General features: G+C 45.6%; 1 protein-coding gene across 1 annotated transcript in view; it reads left to right on the forward strand.

The window, feature by feature from the left end:
• Positions 1–21,948, forward strand: part of LOC109884230 (inositol hexakisphosphate kinase 1) — an 87,465-nt gene that overhangs the window by 51,981 nt on the left and 13,536 nt on the right. The window lies entirely within an intron of this gene.

Consider the following 21,948-nt stretch of genomic DNA (forward strand, 5'->3'; position numbering starts at 1 on the left):
GGTCTAGGATGTGTTGTAGGTAGGCTGCACAATAATATTCTAACATACCAATTTACCCTTCATTTCTTCTTTTTGATTTATCGTTCGATTCTTTTTTCCCATCTTGAATTTTTTTTGCTCAATTTAACTTTGTTGTTGCCTGTAATATCTGTCATTTTAAAACAAAAGCTGTGTGTCTATAGATGCTGACGTTAAGAGCCTCATAACTTTTAATTTGCCCTAATGCTTTTATGACATTTAATTTGTAAGATTTGTCTTTTGGCTGTTTGGTTCACAACGGCAAGGAGGAGGGATGCATTCGTTCTATTAGACTAAGCTTTGTTCAACTCTGTTCAAACTTACTCATGACCTGTTTCTGTCTTTCTATTGTTTGTTCTCTCTCTCTCATCATTCCCTTTAGACATATTTGTAGGTTATAAAAATAAAAAAAACGTAAAAACTTTCTGAGATAAAGAGCTCAGCGGAAGAAGTAAGTCAGGATGCGTAAAACTGAAGTCACATTCATATCGAACAGAAAGACACGAGAACATTAGGCTTTTAAAAATAATTAGATGCCAGAGTTTCCATTATAAAAAAAAAAGCTATATGGCCCACGCAGATCATTCATCAACATATTCAGCTATATGGCCCACGCAGATCATTCATCAACATATTCAGCTATATGGCCCACGCAGATCATTCATCAACATATTCAGCTATATGGCCCACGCAGATCATTCATCAACATATTCAGCTATATGGCCCACGCAGATCATTCATCAACATATTCAGCTATATGGCCCACGCAGATCATTCATCAACATATTCAGCTATATGGCCCACGCAGATCATTCATCAACATATTCAGCTATATGGCCCACGCAGATCATTCATCAACATATTCAGCTATATGGCCCACGCAGATCATTCATCAACATATTCAGCTATATGGCCCACGCAGATCATTCATCAACATATTCAGCTATATGGCCCACGCAGATCATTCATCAACATATTCAGCTATATGGCCCACGCAGATCATTCAACACCATATTCAGCTATATGGCCCACGCAGATCATTCATCAACATATTCAGCTATATGGCCCACGCAGATCATTCATCAACATATTCAGCTATATGGCCCACGCAGATCATTCATCAACATATTCAGCTATATGGCCCACGCAGATCATTCATCAACATATTCAGCTATATGGCCCACGCAGATCATTCATCAACATATTCAGCTATATGGCCCACGCAGATCATTCATCAACATATTCAGCTATATGGCCCACGCAGATCATTCATCAACATATTCAGCTATATGGCCCACGCAGATCATTCATCAACATATTCAGCTATATGGCCCACGCAGATCATTCATCAACATATTCAGCTATATGGCCCACGCAGATCATTCATCAACATATTCAGCTATATGGCCCACGCAGATCATTCATCACCATATTCAGCTATATGGCCCACGCAGATCATTCATCAACATATTCAGCTATATGGCCCACGCAGATCATTCATCAACATATTCAGCTATATGGCCCACGCAGATCATTCATCAACATATTCAGCTATATGGCCCACGCAGATCATTCATCAACATATTCAGCTATATGGCCCACGCAGATCATTCATCAACATATTCAGCTATATGGCCCACGCAGATCATTCATCAACATATTCAGCTATATGGCCCACGCAGATCATTCATCAACATATTCAGCTATATGGCCCACGCAGATCATTCATCAACATATTCAGCTATATGGCCCACGCAGATCATTCATCAACATATTCAGCTATATGGCCCACGCAGATCATTCATCAACATATTCAGCTATATGGCCCACGCAGATCATTCATCAACATATTCAGCTATATGGCCCACGCAGATCATTCATCAACATATTCAGCTATATGGCCCACGCAGATCATTCATCAACATATTCAGCTATATGGCCCACGCAGATCATTCATCAACATATTCAGCTATATGGCCCACGCAGATCATTCATCAACATATTCAGCTATATGGCCCACGCAGATCATTCATCAACATATTCAGCTATATGGCCCACGCAGATCATTCATCAACATATTCAGCTATATGGCCCACGCAGATCATTCATCAACATATTCAGCTATATGGCCCACGCAGATCATTCATCAACATATTCAGCTATATGGCCCACGCAGATCATTCATCAACATATTCAGCTATATGGCCCGTGCAGATCATTCATCAACATATTCAGCTATATGGCCCACGCAGATCATTCAACACCATATTCAGCTATATGGCCCGTGCAGATCATTCATCAACATATTCAGCTATATGGCCCACGCAGATCATTCAACACCATATTCAGCTATATGGCCCACGCAGATCATTCATCAACATATTCAGCTATATGGCCCACGCAGATCATTCAACACCATATTCAGCTATATGGCCCACGCAGATCATTCATCAACATATTCAGCTATATGGCCCACGCAGATCATTCATCAACATATTCAGCTATATGGCCCACGCAGATCATTCATCAACATATTCAGCTATATGGCCCACGCAGATCATTCATTAACATATTCAGCTATATGGCCCACGCAGATCATTCATCAACATATTCAGCTATATGGCCCACGCAGATCATTCATCAACATATTCAGCTATATGGCCCACGCAGATCATTCATCAACATATTCAGCTATATGGCCCACGCAGATCATTCATCAACATATTCAGCTATATGGCCCACGCAGATCATTCATTAACATATTCAGCTATATGGCCCACGCAGATCATTCATCAACATATTCAGCTATATGGCCCACGCAGATCATTCATCAACATATTCAGCTATATGGCCCACGCAGATCATTCATCAACATATTCAGCTATATGGCCCACGCAGATCATTCATCAACATATTCAGCTATATGGCCCACGCAGATCATTCATCAACATATTCAGCTATATGGCCCACGCAGATCATTCATCAACATATTCAGCTATATGGTCCATGCAGATCATTCATCAACATATTCAGCTATATGGTCCATGCAGATCATTCAACACCATATTCAGCTATATGGTCCATGCAGATCATTCAACACCATATTCAGCTATATGGCCCACGCAGATCATTCAACACCATATTCAGCTATATGGTCCATGCAGATCATTCAACACCATATTCAGCTATATGGTCCATGCAGATCATTCATCAACATATTCAGCTATATGGCCCGTGCAGATCATTCATCAACATATACAGCTATATGGCCCACGCAGATCATTCATTAACATATTCAGCTATATGGTCCATGCAGATCATTCATCAACATATTCAGCTATATGGCCCGTGCAGATCATTCAACACCATATTCAGCTATATGGCCCATGCAGATCATTCAACACCATATTCAGCTATATGGTCCATGCAGATCATTCAACACCATATTCAGGTATATGGCCCGTGCAGATCATTCATCAACATATTCAGCTATATGGCCCGTGCAGATCATTCATCAACATATTCAGCTATATGGCCCGTGCAGATCATTCAACACCATATTCAGCTATATGGCCCATGCAGATCATTCAACACCATATTCAGCTATATGGTCCATGCAGATCATTCAACACCATATTCAGGTATATGGCCCGTGCAGATCATTCATCAACATATTCAGCTATATGGCCCGTGCAGATCATTCATCAACATATTCAGCTATATGGCCCGTGCAGATCATTCAACACCATATTCAGCTATATGGCCCATGCAGATCATTCAACACCATATTCGGCTATATGGTCCATGCAGATCATTCAACACCATATTCAGGTATATGGCCTGTGCAGATCATTCATCAACATATTCAGCTATATGGCCCGTGCAGATCATTCAACAACATATTCAGCTATATGGCCCGTGCAGATCATTCATCAACATATTCAGCTATATGGTCCATGCAGATCATTCAACAACATATTCAGGTATATGACTCATGCAGATCATTCAACAACAAATGCAGGTATATGACTCATGCAGATCACGACACTAGTCACCGCTTCACTAAGCCCAATCCAGATGGGATGGCGTATTGCTGCATAATGCTGTGGTAGCCATGCTGGTTAAGTGTGCCTTGAATTCTAAGTAGATCACTGACAGTGTCACCAGCAAAGCACCACCATCACACCTCCTCCTCCATGCTTCACAGTGGGAACCACACATGCAGAGATCATTCATTCACCTACTCTGCGTTTCACAAAGACATCAGACCAAAGGACAGATTTCCACCCGTCTAATGTCCATTGCTCATTGGCCAAAGCAAGTCTCTTCTTCTTATTGGTGTCCCTTAGTAGTGTTTTCTTTGCAGCAATTGGACCATGAAGGTCTGATTCACCCAGTCTCCTCTGAACAGTTGATGTTGAGATGTGTCTGTTATTTGAACTCTGTGAAGCATTTATTTGGGCTGCAGTTTGAGGCTGGTAACTCTAATGATCTTATCCTCTGCAGCAGAGGTAACTCTGCGTCTTCCATTCCTGTGGCGGTCCTCATGAGAGACAGGTAACTCTGGGTCTTCCATTCCTGTAGCGGTCCTCATGAGAGACAGGTAACTCTGGGTCTTCCATTCCTGTGGCGGTCCTCATGAGAGACAGGTAACTCTGGGTCTTCCATTCCTGTGGCGGTCCTCATGAGAGACAGGTAACTCTGGGTCTTCCATTCCTGTGGCCGTCCTCATGAGAGACAGGTAACTCTGGGTCTTCCATTCCTGTGGCGGTCCTCATGAGAGACAGGTAACTCTGGGTCTTCCATTCCTGTGGCGGTCCTCATGAGAGACAGGTAACTCTGGGTCTTCCATTCCTGTGGCGGTCCTCATGAGAGACCGGTAACTCTGGGTCTTCCTGTTCTGTGGCGGTCCTCATGAGAGACAGGTAACTCTGGGTCTTCCTGTCCTGTGGCGGTCCTCATGAGAGACAGGTAACTCTGGGTCTTCCTGTCCTGTGGCGGTCCTCATGAGAGACAGGTAACTCTGGGTCTTCCATTCCTGTGGCGGTCCTCATGAGAGACAGGTAACTCTGGGTCTTCTTGTCCTGTGGCGGTCCTCATGAGAGACAGGTAACTCTGGGTCTTCCTGTCCTGTGGCGGTCCTCATGAGAGACAGGTAACTCTGGGTCTTCCTGTCCTGTGGCGGTCCTCATGAGAGACAGGTAACTCTGGGTCTTCCTGTCCTGTGGCGGTCCTCATGAGAGACAGGTAACTCTGGGTCTTCCTGTCCTGTGGCGGTCCTCATGAGAGACCGGTAACTCTGGGTCTTCCATTCCTGTGGCGGTCCTCATGAGAGACAGGTAACTCTGGGTCTTCCTGTCCTGTGGCGGTCCTCATGAGAGACAGGTAACTCTGGGTCTTCCTGTCCTGTGGCGGTCCTCATGAGAGACAGGTAACTCTGGGTCTTCCTGTCCTGTGGCGGTCCTCATGAGAGACAGGTAACTCTGGGTCTTCCTGTCCTGTGGCGGTCCTCATGAGAGACAGGTAACTCTGGGTCTTCCTGTCCTGTGGCGGTCCTCATGAGAGACAGGTAACTCTGGGTCTTCCTGTCCTGTGGCGGTCCTCATGAGAGACAGGTAACTCTGGGTCTTCCTGTCCTGTGGCGGTCCTCATGAGAGACAGTTTAGTGCTCTATGGTTCTTGCGACTGCACTTGAAAAATCTTTCAAAGTTCTTTACATTTTCCAGATTGATTGACCTTCATGTCTGAAAGTAGTGATGGACTGTTGTTTCTCTTTGCCTATTTGAGCTGTTCTTACCATAATATGGACTTGGTCTTTAACCAAATAGGGGTGTCTTCTGTATACCACCCCTACCTTGTCACAACACAACTGATTGGCTCAAACACATGAAGACATTTTTATGGAAATAAAATCCACAAATTAACTTTGAACAAGAGACGCATGTTAATTGAAATGCATTCCAGGTGACTACCTCATGAAGCTGGTTGAGGGAATGCCGAGAGTGTGCAAAGCTGTCATCAAGGAAAAGGGTGACTACTTTGAAGATTCTAAAATATATTTGATTTGTTTAACACTTTCTTTGGTTACTACATCAGCTTTATGATTATTATTCTACAATGTAGAAAATGGTTTTTTTTAATAAGAAAAACCCTTGACTGATACTGTATGACATTTGTTAGGTTATTGTGATCTGTAATAAAGGTCAACTACTGGAGACGCTCATCTGTCTATACCTGCTGAACTGGGTTTACAAAACATTTTGATTGTTCAGGTTCACCATCAGTAATAGTTTTGCTTCAAATGATCAGTGTGTATATGGTCATTTTTTAGATATAAAGGGTAAATAATTAAATGATGAGAACAGAAAACACTTGTTTTGGTAGTGGGGTGGTAGATGTCTAGTCTCCTTCTGATAGTGGTAGTGGGGTGGTAGATGTCTAGTCTCCTTTATGGCTCTAATCTGATAGTGGTAGTGGGGTGGTAAATGTCTAGTCTCCTTTATGGCTCTAATCTGATAGTGGTAGTGGGGTGGTAGATGTCTAGTCTCCTTTATGGCTCTAATCTGATAATGGTAGTGGGGTGGTAGATGTCTAGTCTCCTTTATGGCTCTAATCTGATAGTGGTAGATGTCTAGTCTCCTTTATGGCTCTAATCTGACAGTGGTAGTGGGGTGGTAGATGTCTAGTCTCCTTTATGGCTCTAATCTGATAGTGGTAGTGGGGTGGTAGATGTCTAGTCTCCTTTATGGCTCTAATCTGATAGTGGGGTGGTAGATGTCTAGTCTCCTTTATGGCTCTAATCTGATAGTGGTATATGCCTAGTCTCCTTTATGGCTCTAATCTGATAGTGGTAGTGGGGTGGTAGATGTCTAGTCTCCATTATGGCTCTAATCTGATAGTGGTAGTGGGGTGGTAGATGTCTAGTCTCCATTATGGCTCTAATCTGATAGTGGTAGTGGGGTGGTAGATGTCTAGTCTCATTTATGGCTCTAATCTGATAGTGGTAATGGGTTGGTAGATGTCTAGTCTCCATTATGGCTCTAATCTGATAGTGGTAGTGGGGTGGTAGATGTCTAGTCTCATTTATGGCTCTAATCTGATAGTGGGGTGGTAGATGTCTCCTTTATGTCACTAATTTGATAGTGGGGTGGTAGATGTCTAGTCTCCTTCTGATAGTGGTAGTGGGGTGGTAAATGTCTAGTCTCCTTTATGTCTCTAATCTGATAGTGGTAGTGGGTTGGTAGATGTCTAGTCTCCTTTATGGCTCTAATCTGATGTCTAGTCTCCATTATGGCTCTAATCTGACAGTGGTAGTGGGGTGGTAGATGTCTAGTCTCCTTTATGGCTCTAATCTGATAGTGGTAGTGGGGTGGTAGATGTCTAGTCTCCTTTATGGCTCTAATCTGATAGTGGTAGTGGGGTGGTAGATGTCTAGTCTCCTTTATGGCTCTAATCTGATAGTGGGGTGGTAGATGTCTAGTCTCCTTTATGGCTCTAATCTGATAGTGGTATATGCCTAGTCTCCTTTATGGCTCTAATCTGATAGTGGTAGTGGGGTGGTAGATGTCTAGTCTCCATTATGGCTCTAATCTGATAGTGGTAGTGGGGTGGTAGATGTCTAGTCTCCATTATGGCTCTAATCTGATAGTGGTAGTGGTGTGGTAGATGTCTAGTCTCATTTATGGCTCTAATCTGATAGTGGTAATGGGGTGGTAGATGTCTAGTCTCCATTATGGCTCTAATCTGATAGTGGTAGTGGGGTGGTAGATGTCTAGTCTCATTTATGGCTCTAATCTGATAGTGGGGTGGTAGATGTCTCCTTTATGTCACTAATTTGATAGTGGGGTGGTAGATGTCTAGTCTCCTTCTGATAGTGGTAGTGGGGTGGTAAATGTCTAGTCTCCTTTATGGCTCTAATCTGACAGTGGTAGTGGGGTGGTAGATGTCTAGTCTCCTTTATGACTCTAATCTGATAGTGGTAGTGGGGTGGTAGATGTCTAGTCTCCTTTATGTCTCTAATCTGATAGTGGTAGTGGGGTGGTAGATGTCTAGTCTCCTTTATGGCTCTAATATGATAGTGGTAGTGGGGTGGTAGATGTCTAGTCTCCTTTATGGCTCTAATCTGATAGTGGTAATGGGGTGGTAGATGTCTAGTCTCCCTTATGGCTCTAATCTGATAGTGGTAGTGGGGTGGTAGATGTCTAGTCTCCCTTATGGCTCTAATCTGATAGTGGTAATGGGGTGGTAGATGTCTAGTCTCCATTATGTCTCTAATCTGATAGTGGTAGTGGGGTGGTAAATGTCTAGTCTCCTTCTGGTAGTGGTAGTGAGGTGGTAAATGTCTAGTCTCCTTTGTGTCTCTAATCTGATAGTGGTAGTGGGGTGAAAGTTCATTTGTGGAATTTATTTCCATAAAAATGTCTTCATGTGTTTGAGCCAATCAGGGCTGACATTACAGGGAGTGTTCTCTCTCTCGACAGGGCTGACATTACAGGGGGTGTTCTCTCTCTCTCTTGACAGGGCTGACATTACAGGGAGTGTTCTCTCTCTCGACAGGGCTGACATTACAGGGAGTGTTCTCTCTCTCTCTTGACAGGGCTGACATTACAGGGAGTGTTCTCTCTCTCTCTCGACAGGGCTGACATTACAGGGAGTGTTCTCTCTCTCGACAGGGCTGACATTACAGGGAGTGTTCTCTCTCTCGACAGGGCTGACATTACAGGGAGTGTTCTCTCTCTTGACAGGGCTGACATTACAGGGAGTGTTCTCTCTCTCTCGACAGGGCTGACATTACAGGGAGTGTTCTCTCTCTCTTCACAGGGCTGACATTACAGGGAGTGTTCTCTCTCTCTCTTGACAGGGCTGACATTACAGGGAGTGTTCTCTCTCTCTCTTGACAGGGCTGACATTACAGGGAGTGTTCTCTCTCTCTCGACAGGGCTGACATTACAGGGAGTGTTCTCTCTCGACAGGGCTGACATTACAGGGAGTGTTCTCTCTCTCGACAGGGCTGACATTACAGGGAGTGTTCTCTCTCTCGACAGGGCTGACATTACAGGGAGTGTTCTCTCTCTCGACAGGGCTGATACTACAGGGAGTGTTCTCTCTCTCTCGACAGGGCTGACATTACAGGGAGTGTGATGTGAGGATGTTATAACTATAATTATTAACCAGGTGGTTTGGGTCCTCAATGCCGATCGGCTGAAAGCTGTGGTATATCAGACATTATAAACAGGGTGGTTCGAGCCCTGAATGCTGATTGGTATATCAGACCGTATACCACAGGTATGAAAAAACCTGTATTTGTTCTGCCCTAATTACATTGGTAACCAGTTTATAATAGCAATAGGGCAACTCTGGGATTTGTGGAATATGGCCAATGTACCACGGCTAAGGGCGTTGCCTCATGCCTACAACCATCCCTTAGCCGTGGTATATTGGCTGTATTCCACACCCCCTCTGGCCTTAGTGCTTAACTATAGCATTATACATTCATATTATTTTAGTTTTATTTAACCTTTATTTTAACAGGGGAAAAGTTATTGAAACCTAGGTCTCTTTTACAATCTGTCCCTCATACTAACATGGCCACCTAATAATCCTCCGTTTACAATTGGCTCATTCGCCCACCTCCTCTCCCCTGTAACTATTCCCCAGGTCGTTGCTGTAAATGAGAATGTGTTCTCAGGTAATTTACCTGGTAGAATAAGGGCTAAATAAATACATATATTAAATACAGATGTGCCCTGTATATACAACACAAATGTTACATTATGCCTAAATATACACTACCATTCAAAGGTTTGGGGTCACTTTGAAAGAAAAGCTAATTAAATAGTACCTGCAAAACACCAGTCTCATCGTCAACAGTGAAGAGGCGACTCCGGGATGCTGACCGTCTAGGCAGAGTTCCTCTGTCGTGTCTCATCGTCAACAGTGAAGAGGCGACTCCGAGATGCTGACCGTCTAGGCAGAGTTCCTCTGTCCAGTCTCATCGTCAACAGTGAAGAGGCGACTCCGAGATGCTGACCGTCTAGGCAGAGTTCCTCTGTCCAGTCTCATCGTCAACAGTGAAGAGGCGACTCCGAGATGCTGACCGTCTAGGCAGAGTTCCTCTGTCCAGTCTCATCGTCAACAGTGAAGAGGCGACTCCGGATGCTGACCGTCTAGGCAGAGTTCCTCTGTCCAGTCTCATCGTCAACAGTGAAGAGGAGACTCCGGGATGCTGACCGTCTAGGCAGAGTTCCTCTGTCCAGTCTCATCGTCAACAGTGAAGAGGCGACTCCGAGATGCTGACCGTCTAGGCAGAGTTCCTCTGTCCAGTCTCATCGTCAACAGTGAAGAGGCGACTCCGGGATGCTGACCGTCTAGGCAGAGTTCCTCTGTCCAGTCTCATCGTCAACAGTGAAGAGGCGACTCCGAGATGCTGACCGTCTAGGCAGAGTTCCTCTGTCCAGTCTCATCGTCAACAGTGAAGAGGAGACTCCGAGATGCTGACCGTCTAGGCAGAGTTCCTCTGTCCAGTCTCATCGTCAACAGTGAAGAGGCGACTCCGGGATGCTGACCGTCTAGGCAGAGTTCCTCTGTCCAGTCTCATCGTCAACAGTGAAGAGGCGACTCCGGGATGCTGACCGTCTAGGCAGAGTTCCTCTGTCCAGTCTCATCGTCAACAGTGAAGAGGCGACTCCGAGATGCTGACCGTCTAGGCAGAGTTCCTCTGTCCAGTCTCATCGTCAACAGTGAAGAGGCGACTCCGGGATGCTGACCGTCTAGGCAGAGTTCCTCTGTCCAGTCTCATCGTCAACAGTGAAGAGGAGACTCCGAGATGCTGACCGTCTAGGCAGAGTTCCTCTGTCCAGTCTCATCGTCAACAGTGAAGAGGCGACTCCGAGATGCTGACCGTCTAGGCAGAGTTCCTCTGTCCAGTCTCATCGTCAACAGTGAAGAGGAGACTCCGAGATGCTGACCGTCTAGGCAGAGTTCCTCTGTCCAGTCTCATCGTCAACAGTGAAGAGGCGACTCCGAGATGCTGACCGTCTAGGCAGAGTTCCTCTGTCCAGTCTCATCGTCAACAGTGAAGAGGCGACTCCGGGATGCTGACCGTCTAGGCAGAGTTCCTCTGTCCAGTCTCATCGTCAACAGTGAAGAGGAGACTCCGAGATGCTGACCGTCTAGGCAGAGTTCCTCTGTCCAGTCTCATCGTCAACAGTGAAGAGGAGACTCCGAGATGCTGACCGTCTAGGCAGAGTTCCTCTGTCCAGTCTCATCGTCAACAGTGAAGAGGCGACTCCGGGATGCTGACCGTCTAGGCAGAGTTCCTCTGTCCAGTCTCATCGTCAACAGTGAAGAGGCGACTCCGAGATGCTGACCGTCTATTTTAATAGTAAAAAAAATTTGCTTTTCTTTCAAAAACAAGGACATTGCTAAATGACCCAAAACTTTTGAAAGGTAGTATACATAGACATGGAACACGGATCCCTTTAATAATGGAACACGGATCCCTTTAATAATGGAACACGGATCCCTTTAATAATGGAACACGGATCCCTTTAATAATGAACACGGATCCCTTTAATAATGGAACACGGATCCCTTTAATAATGGAACACGGATCCCTTTAATAATGGAACACGGATCCCTTTAATAATGAAACACGGATCCCTTTAATAATGGAACACGGATCCCTTTAATAATGGAACACGGATCCCTTTAATAATGGAACACGGATCCCTTTAATAATGGAACTCGGATCCCTTTAATAATGGAACTCGGATCCCTTTAATAATGGAACACGGATCCCTTTAATAATGGAACACGGATCCCTTTAATAATGGAACACGGATCCCTTTAATAATGGAACACGGATCCCTTTAATAATGGAACACGGATCCCTTTAATAATGGAACACGGATCCCTTTAATAATGGAACACGGATCCCTTTAATAATGGAACACGGATCCCTTTAATAATGGAACACGGATCCCTTTAATAATGGAACACGGATCCCTTTAATAATGGAACACGGATCCCTTTAATAATGGAACACGGATCCCTTTAATAATGGAACACGGATCCCTTTAATAATGGAACACGGATCCCTTTAATAATGGAACACGGATCCCTTTAATAATGGAACACGGATCCCTTTAATAATGGAACACGGATCCCTTTAATAATGGAACTCGGATCCCTTTAATAATGGAACTCGGATCCCTTTAATAATGGAACTCGGATCCCTTTAATAATGGAACACGGATCCCTTTAATAATGGAACACGGATCCCTTTAATAATGGAACACGGATCCCTTTAATAATGGAACACGGATCCCTTTAATAATGGAACACGGATCCCTTTAATAATGGAACACGGATCCCTTTAATAATGGAACACGGATCCCTTTAATAATGGAACACGGATCCCTTTAATAATGGAACACGGATCCCTTTAATAATGGAACACGGATCCCTTTAATAATGGAACACGGATCCCTTTAATAATGGAACACGGATCCCTTTAATAATGGAACACGGATCCCTTTAATAATGGAACACGGATCCCTTTAATAATGGAACACGGATCCCTTTAATAATGGAACACGGATCCCTTTAATAATGGAACACGGATCCCTTTAATAATGGAACACGGATCCCTTTAATAATGGAACACGGATCCCTTTAATAATGGAACACGGATCCCTTTAATAATGGAACACGGATCCCTTTAATAATGGAACACGGATCCCTTTAATAATGGAACACGGATCCCTTTAATAATGGAACTCGGATCCCTTTAATAATGGAACACGGATCCCTTTAATAATGGAACACGGATCCCTTTAATAATGGAACACGGATCCCTTTAATAATGGAACACGGATGAAACGTTTGAACGGTGAAATACATGGGAAGCACAAATAAAACATCACCTTTAAGTCCTGAATCAATACTTTATATTATATAGAAATATGTATTTATATATTCTATTGCCCGAACGGCACATCAGGATGAAATGGATTTAGAATTTTGTTCCAGCCATATGGTGCATTAAAACTAAAAGCAGATTTGCTCGGTGGAGACCCCCCCCCCCCCCCCAGGAACGTCAAGCGTTAACCAATCCTGTGAACGTGTTAGGCAGTGTGTCAGTGGATTAGACAGACGGAGCCAAGCCATTAACATGGAGAGAGCAGGAAGAGAGAGGAAGTGTTTAAAACAGAAACACTGTTTCACTGTCTTAGCCTGGTGCCAGATCGGTCTTGTTGTCAGATCCAATGACTAGGAGTTTGCAAGATGGTACAAACAGATATGAAACCAGGCTACAGTGTCCTGCTCTGCTATTTATCATAGATTAAGAGGAGGAGACAGGAAGTGGTTAAAACACCAAACGAGAGCAGCACCCTGCCAGCCAGCGACCTGTGTTTGGGACGGCATCGTTTGGTGTAATCAATCATGTGGAGTTGGACAGTTTATAAAAAGACCTGGGTTCCTGTTGGAGGAGGCCTGTTACATCTCCTAGACTTTAATTAGCCAATGGACTGTTCTCTTTGTTTCCCTGACAGATTACATCATGTTCATACACGAAACTACACTGACTGCACAAAACATTAGGAACACCTGCTCTTTCCATGACATTGACTGACCAGGTGAATCCAGGTGAAAGCTATGATCCCTTATTGATGTCACTTGTTAAATCCACTTCAATCTGTGTAGATGAAGGGGAGGAGACGGGTTTAAAGAAGGATTTTTAAGCCTTGAGACAATTGAGACATGGATTGTATATGTGTGCCATTCAGAAGACCAAATATTTAAGTGCCTTTGAACGGGATATGGTATTAGGTGCCAAGCACACCGGTTTGTGTAAAGAACTGCAGCGCTGCTGGCTTTTTCACACTTAACAGTTTCCTGTGTGTATCAAGAATGGTCCACCACCCAAAGTACATCCAGCCAACTAGACACAACTGTGGGACCTGCCGCCTCTACACTCTAACCACTAGACTACCTTCCGCCTCTACACTCTAACCACTAGGCTACCTGCCTCTCCCCTCTAACCACTAGGCTACCTGCCGCCTCTCCCCTCTAACCACTAGGCTACCTGCCGCCTCTCCCCTCTAACCACTAGACTACCTGCCGCCTCTCCCCTCTAACCACTAGACTACCTGCCGCCTCTCCCCTCTAACCACTAGACTACCTGCCGCCTCTCCCCTCTAACCACTAGACTACCTGCCGCCTCTCCCCTCTAACCACTAGACTACCTGCCGCCTCTCCCCTCTAACCACTAGGCTACCTGCCGCCGCTACACTCTAACCACTAGGCTACCTGCTGCCTCTCCCCTCTAACCACTAGACTACCTGCCGCCTCTCCCCTCTAACCACTAGGCTACCTGCCGCCTCTCCCCTCTAACCACTAGGCTACCTGCCGCCTCTCCCCTCTAACCACTAGACTACCTGCTGCCTCTCCCCTCTAACCACTAGACTACCTGCCGCCTCTCCCCTCTAACCACTAGGCTACCTGCCGCCGCTACACTCTAACCACTAGGCTACCTGCCGCCTCTCCCCTCTAACCACTAGGCTACCTGCCGCCTCTCCCCTCTAACCACTAGACTACCTGCTGCCTCTCCCCTCTAACCACTAGACTACCTGCTGCCTCTCCCCTCTAACCACTAGGCTACCTGCTGCCTCTCCCCTCTAACCACTAGACTACCTGCTGCCTCTCCCCTCTAACCACTAGACTACCTGCTGCCTCTCCCCTCTAACCACTAGGCTACCTGCTGCCTCTCCCCTCTAACCACTAGGCTACCTGCCGCCGCTACACTCTAACCACTAGGCTACTATACATATGGAGTGGGTGACTCTCTTTGTTTTTATAGCTTCCAGTTTCTTCTCCATTACTCAAATCAAATCTATTTTTATTTGTCACAGTAAAATACAACAGGTGTAAACTTTACAGGGAAATGCTTATCTACAAGCCCTTAATTAACCAACAATGCTTCAAGAACTTAAGAAAAATATCTAAGTGTGAAGTAAAAACATAGATAAGGCCAGACTAAATTAATTCACTGTTTAAGAAGCATATTGGACCTCGACTTGGCGCTCCGGTACCGCTTGCCGTGGTAACAGAGAGAACAGTCCATGACGAGTGTCGTGGTAATTTCCTGTATTACTAAACATTGAGAGAGCAAACCACACACAAGTCAGTAATATTATAAAGTCCATCTTTAATTATATATGAGCTTCACTATAGCCCTGTGACTCTCAGATCAATTCAGTGTCTATAAATGAATTCTCTGAGAGTCCTTACAAAACAATCTTAGTAACATTTATAGCCCAGACACACCCCTCTCAACTCGCATGACAAATAGCAGATCTTAGGAACATTACAAAGGAAGACTTTTAATTGAGAGAGGAGCATCCCATAGCCACACAGCATTAGCTATAAATCATTGTTCAGTTTGGTCTCTTTAGGCGAGATTCTAATCTTCTTGGTACCACTTAGGACCAAAACATTACCTCATTCGATGGCATATATCAATTGTCAATTCTAGATACCCTCATCTCAAATCCAATCTCTCCTGGACAAGCTCACGGAGACAGTGAGCCTCTTAGGTCATATACTAGATCAAGATAAGGGCAACCTCAGAGGGGACATACAATAGTTACAGACACATTCCCATAAGAAGACAAGCCTCCATTCTGTCCTCCTCCCCTTCTGATATTCTTCATAGCATCACATGGTTTAACAGATACATTGACATATGAAGACAAGCCTGACCTCTCTGGGCCCCAAGTGACTGAGCACTAGCTGAGAAGGGATAACTGCAACTGCCAACATTATAGTCCAACGATAAGATAAGATAAAACATCTTGTTATGTTACCTAACTAATTGTGATTCAGCCACGACACTAGGGTGGCTGGAGTCTTTGACAATTGTTATTGCCCTCCTCTAACACCGAATAGAGGTCCTGGTTGGCAGGAAGCTTGGCCCCAGTGATGTACTGGGGCATACACACTACCCTCTGTAGTGCCTTGCGGTCGGAGGCCGAGCAGTTGCCATACCAGGCAGTGATGCAACCACTCAGGATGCTCTCGATGGTGCAGCTATAGAACCTTTTGAGGATCTGAGGACCCATGCCAAATCTTTTTAGTCTCCTGAGGGGGAATAGGCTTTCTCATGCATTCTTCTTCACGGCTGTCTTGGTGTGTTTTGGACTATTCTAGTTTGTTGGTGATGTGGACACCAAGGAACTTGAAGCTCTCAATCTGTTCTACTACTGCCCCGTCGATGAAAATGGGGTTGTGCTCGGTCCTCCTTTTCCTGTAGTCCACAATCATCTCCTTTGTCGTGATCACATTGAGGGAGAGGTTGTTGCCCTGGCACCACACGGCCAAGTCTCTGACCTCCCTATAGGCTGTCTCATCGTTCTCAGTGATCAGGCCTACCACTGTTGTGTCATCGGAAAACTTGATGATGGTGTTGGAGTCATGCCTGGCCATGCAGTCCTGAGTGAACAGGGAGTACAAGAGGGGACTGAGCGTGCACCCCTGAGGAGGTGATGAGATGAGGATCAGCGTGGCGGATGTGTTGTTCCCCACCTTTACCACCAGGGGGGGGACCTGTCAGGAAGTCCAGGATCCAGTTGCAGAGGGAGGTGTTTAGACCCAGGGTCCTTAGCTTAGTGATGAGCTTTGAGGTCACTATGGGGTTGAAGGCTGAGCTGTAGTCAATGAATAGCATTCTCACATAGGTGTTTCTTATGTCCAGGTGTGAAAGGGCAGTGTGGAGTGCAATAGAGAGCGTGATCACACAGTCGTCCGGAACAGCTGGTGCTCTCATGCATGTTTCAGTGTTACTTGCCTCAGTTTTTATAGAAGTAGTTTAGCTTGTCTGGTTGGTTTGTGTCACTGGGCAGCTCGTGGCTGTGCTTCCCTTTGTAGTCTGTAATAATTTTCAAGCCCTGCCACATCCGACGAGCATCGGAGCCGGTGTAGTACGATTCAATTGTTGTCCTATATTGGAGCTTTGCCTGTTTGATGGGTCATCAGAGGGCGTAGTGGGATTTCTTATAAACTTCCGGGTTAGAGTCCCGCTTCATTGACTTGAATGGAGAGGTCTGTTCTAGTGAGGATGGATGGGTAGGTTGATGGATGGATGGATGGGTAGGTGGATGGGTGGGTAGATGGATGGATGGATGGATGGATGGGTAGGTGGATGGATGGATGGATGGCTGGGTAGGTGGATGGCTGGGTAGGTGGATGGATGGGTAGGTGGATGGGTGGGTGGGTAGATGGATGGATGGGTAGGTGGATGGGTGGGTGGATGGATGGATGGCTGGGTAGGTGGATGGATGGTTAGATGGATGGATGGGTATATGGATGGATGGATGGATGGATGGATGGCTGGGTAGGTGGATGGCTGGGTAGGTGGATGGATGGGTAGGTGGATGGGTGGGTGGGTAGATGGATGGATGGGTAGGTGGATGGATGGGTAGGTGGATGGGTGGGTGGGTAGATGGATGGATGGGTAGGTGGATGGATGGGTGGGTGGATGGATGGATGGATGGATGGATGGATGGGTGGATGGATGGATGGGTAGATGGATGGATGGGTATATGGATGGATGGATGGATGGATGGATGGATGGATGGGTGGGTGGGTGGATGGGTAGATGGATGGATGGATGGATGGGTAGGTGGATGGATAGATGGGTAGATGGATGGGTGGATGGATGGATGGATGGATGGATGGGTAGGTTGGTGAATGGCTGGATATGTAGGTAGGTAGGTAGGTAGGTAGGTAGGTAGGTAGGTAGGTAGGTAGGTAGGTGAATTTGGTTGAACTAGAACCTTTCTTCAGGACTCTACATCACCTCTTCACCCATCTGAGAGGATGGATAAAATGGGAACCAGTCACTGTGTAATCCTGCTGAACAACCAGCTACAGGCTACACACACACACACCACTGGTCTGACATCAGCCCTTTCTCCATTCATTAGCAGTGTTGTGGCCTGGCTGCTGATGACCTCACCGAGTGATCAGAGAGCTCTAAAAGCCTTAGCTGCTTCCATCCATCCGCCTGTCTGTCCATCTGTATGTCCATCCGTCCGTCCGTCCGTCTACCCATCCATCTGTCTACCCATCCTCCCGTCCGTCCGTCTACCCATCCATCCATCAGTGTGCCCATCCATCTGTCTACCCATCCATCCATCAGTGTGCCCATCCATCTGTCTACCCATCCTCCCGTCCATCCGTCCGTCCACCCATCCATCCATCCATCCGTGTGCCCATCCATCTGTCTACCCATCCATCTGTCTAACCATCCATCTGTCTACCCATCCTCCAGTCCGTCAGTCCATCCATCTGTCTACCCATCCATTTGCCCGTCCGTCTGTCTGTTTACCCGTCTGTCTGTCTATCTGGACGGACGGATGAGTAGACGGATGGATGGGTAGACAGACGGGCAGACGGAGTCAGCAGGAGAGGATGGGTAGACAGGCGGGCAGACGGAGTCAGCAGGAGAGGATGGGTAGACAGGCGGGCAGACGGAGTCAGCAGGAGAGGATGGGTAGACAGGCGGGCAGACGGAGTCAGCAGGAGAGGATGGGTAGACAGGCGGGCAGACGGAGTCAGCAGGAGAGGATGGGTAGACAGGCGGGCAGACGGAGTCAGCAGGAGAGGATGGGTAGACAGGCGGGCAGACGGAGTCAGCAGGAGACGATACGAGAGTGTGCAGGCTGGTTGGTCTGTTAGACACTGGCCCTCATTTTATAGCAGGTAGCAATGTAGCGCCCTGCCAACCCACAGCTCTCTGTGTCCTCCCCCAACAGGACGGGAAGCCTACTCTCACCAGAGAGATCTTTGACATTTTTTACATTTAGTCAGGAAATGCAGCTCTGTCTCAGGTTCTGCTGTTGTGCAGTGGTTGCACAGCCTTTCCTCTACAGGGAGCCTGTGTCTACCCTTCTCAATGGCAAGACTGTGCTCACTGAGCCTGTACTTTGTCAAGGGTTTTCTAAGGTTTTGATCAGTAACCATGGTCAAATAGTTTGCCAGATAGAACTGCATTTTACTTTGTGCTTGTGTTTCCCAATAAGCGATGTAGTTTTGTTTTGACTGTGTTGTAATTTGTTTTATTCTGATTGATTGGATGTTCTGGTCCTGAGGGTTCAGTGTGTTAGTAGAACAGGTTAGTGAACTCAGCCCCAGGACCAGCTGGATGAGGGGACTGAGGCTTCAGTGTGTTAGTAGAACAGGTTAGTGAACTCAGCCCCAGGACCAGCTGGATGAGGGGACTGAGGCTTCAGTGTGTTAGTAGAACAGGTTAGTGAACTCAGGGCCAGCTGGATGAGAGGACTGAGGCTTCAGTGTGTTAGTAGAACAGGTTAGTGAACTCAGGGCCAGCTGGATGAGAGGACTGAGGCTTCAGTGTGTTAGTAGAACAGGTTAGTGAACTCAGGGCCAGCTGGATGAGAGGACTGAGGCTTCAGTGTGTTAGTAGAACAGGTTAGTGAACTCAGGGCCAGCTGGATGAGAGGACTGAGGCTTCAGCGTGTTAGTAGAACAGGTTAGGGAACTCAGCCCCAGGACCAGCTGGATGAGGGGACTGAGGCTTCAGTGTGTTAGTAGAACAGGTTAGTGAACTCAGCCCCAGGACCAGCTGGATGAGGGGACTGAGGCTTCAGCGTGTTAGTAGAACAGGTTAGGGAACTCAGCCCCAGGACCAGCTGGATGAGGGGACTGAGGCTTCAGTGTGTTAGTAGAACAGGTTAGTGAACTCAGGACCAGCTGGATGAGAGGACTGAGGCTTCAGCGTGTTAGTAGAACAGGTTAGTGAACTCAGGGCCAGCTGGATGAGAGGACTGAGGCTTCAGCGTGTTAGTAGAACAGGTTAGGGAACTCAGCCCCAGGACCAGCTGGATGAGGGGACTGAGGCTTCAGTGTGTTAGTAGAACAGGTTAGTGAACTCAGGGCCAGCTGGATGAGTGGACTCTTTTCATTGCTCAGCTCTTGGCATTGCAGGGTTTGGTAAAGATATGACAGGGTCACTGTGTTTTACATGTTTCCAAAACTGAATTGCTGTTTTTTATGTTTTATTATTAGTGGATATTGGCCTAATTCTGCCCTGCATTCACTGTTTGTAGTTTTCCTCTAGACAGGTAGAAGAATCTTACAGAACTCTGTATGCAGGGTTTCAATGGGGTGTTTGTCCCATTGGGTGAAATCTTGTTTTGCAAGTGGACTCCACACCTCGCTGCCATAAAGTGAAATTGGTTCAATGACACATTCCATTAGTTTTATCCACATTTGAATAGGTATTTCAATTTTAAATCATTTTTAATGGCGTAGAATGCCCTGCGTGCTTTCTCTCTCAGTTCATTCACTGCCTCATTAAGGTGTCCAGTTCAGCTTATTTTAAACCTCAGTAATTGTAGTGTGTGCTGTACTCTATATATTTAAACCTCAGTAATTGTAGTGTGTGCAGTACTCTATATATTTCGTACCAACTGAGAACTTTGGTCTTATTCCCTGAGATCTGGATATTCTCTGGAAAATCATTATTTTAGTATTTTTGAGGTTTACTGCCAGGACTAACACCAGGGGCTGAGGATTCGTCTAGAATAGTGGCCAATTCGTTGTAAATACTGAAATGTGCAGGGCTCAGATTACAACCCTGGCGAAGGCCCCGCCCCTGGTTAAAGAATTCTGTTATTTTCTTCCCAATTGTGATGCTGCACGTATTACCAGCATTCAATGATTTAATTATGTCATGTTTTACCCCCTACACCACTTTCAATAACTTTGTAGAACAGTCCTGTATGCCAAATAGAATCAAATGTTTTAAAGCCAGGTCTTATGGTTTATCTATCGGGGTGTGTAGGGTGGAAATATGATCAGGTAATGTTTTGGTCAATTTGGCTTTGACTCAAGACATTGTGCTTACTTTCTGAAGAGCTAATGACTGTCTACCCCTTTGTGCAGCCAGTTAGAGATGCCGATACAGTTATTTCTAAAGGCTTTCCCATCAAACTTTCAAAAGGAAATGAAATGACTACAAACTTCTGAGATTTCCATACCCAACTATAAAATCTTCCGTCAAGATAGAACTGCCAAAGGGGGAGGAGTTGCAGTTTACTGCAGAGATAGCCTGCAAAGTAATGAGATAATAGAAGATAATAGCTCTACAAACTAGCTACAAACTACAAACTTGACTTACCGGGCAGAATGATATGATATCATGATGATTTGTATCAATCGGGTGTTTTTTGTTTTGCTAACTCTACTATTACTCATGCAGAACATAAACACAGCCTTTTTTAATTAAAAAAAAATTTGGTGTCACTTAGAAATGTCCTTGTTTTTGAAAGAAAAGCACCGTTTTTTTTGGTCCATTTAAAATAACATCAAATTGATCATAAATACAGTGTAAACATTGTTCATGTTGTAAATGACTATTGTAGCTGTTTTTTGACAAACTATCTTGTTGGAAAGGTTGGCATCCTATAATGGTGCCTCGTTGAAAGTCTCTGAGCTCTTCAGTACAGGCCATTCTACTGCCAATGTTTGTCTGTGGAGATTGCATGGCTGTGTGCTCAATTGTATTCACCTGTCAGCAACGGGTGGGGCTGAAATACCCGAATCAACTCATATATACTTTTGTATATATAGTGTATCTCAAAGCTGTCGTGAGAAAATAAATCTTCTTCCTGGCAGTGTTTTTTCCTCTAGCGGAAGGTGTCTGACAATACCTTGCTCTGTGATGTCACCTTGCTCTGTGATGTCACCTTGCTCTGTGATGTCACCTTGCTCTGTGATGTCACCTTGCTCTGTGATGTCATCTATGGTCTCCAATTGCTTTGAATTTGAATTAGTACATGGTAGACCCAATGGCATAGAATGGCTGGTACAATTGTGCTTTGTCTTTGTCTGGTACCAACCTCC

Source organism: Oncorhynchus kisutch, linkage group LG1, assembly GCF_002021735.2.
Source record: "Oncorhynchus kisutch isolate 150728-3 linkage group LG1, Okis_V2, whole genome shotgun sequence".
NCBI lineage: Eukaryota > Metazoa > Chordata > Actinopteri > Salmoniformes > Salmonidae > Oncorhynchus > Oncorhynchus kisutch.